The following is a 373-nucleotide window of genomic DNA, read 5'->3' as shown; positions in this document are numbered from 1 at the left end:
CGACTTTATTCAACAATTCGTCTCCTCCGCATCACCCTGTAGCACCATTTTGGAGAGTATCAGCTGGACGTAAACAACATACGCGGAGGAGACGAATTGTTGAATAAAGTAGTTTTTTTTTTCTTTCAAATTAATGACAGAATTTTCATTTTTGGGAGAACTAACCCTTTAAATAGTTATGTAAATTAGCTCTCATAACCACAAGCTTAGCCCAGTGAGCACACATAAACAGTAAAAACAGGAATATTCTGAAATATTACAATTTAAAATAAAAGTTCATTTATTCCTGTGATGACAAAGCTGAATTTTCAGCAGTCATTACTCCGGTGTCATATGATCCTTCAGAAATCATTATAATATGCTGATTTGGTGC

The 373-nt window shown here is 34.6% G+C and overlaps 1 protein-coding gene across 1 annotated transcript in view; it reads right to left on the bottom strand.

Annotated features, from left to right (window-relative positions):
• Positions 1 to 373, bottom strand: part of LOC107720322 (thrombospondin type-1 domain-containing protein 7B-like) — a 131,353-nt gene that overhangs the window by 114,670 nt on the left and 16,310 nt on the right. The gene's annotated exons all lie outside the window — the stretch shown is intronic.

This window comes from Sinocyclocheilus rhinocerous, unplaced genomic scaffold, assembly GCF_001515625.1.
Source record: "Sinocyclocheilus rhinocerous isolate Xijiao unplaced genomic scaffold, SAMN03320098_v1.1 scaffold3864, whole genome shotgun sequence".
Lineage (NCBI taxonomy): Eukaryota > Metazoa > Chordata > Actinopteri > Cypriniformes > Cyprinidae > Sinocyclocheilus > Sinocyclocheilus rhinocerous.
Note: the sequence above shows the minus strand (reverse complement) of the source record. Positions and strands in the feature narration are given on the sequence as shown.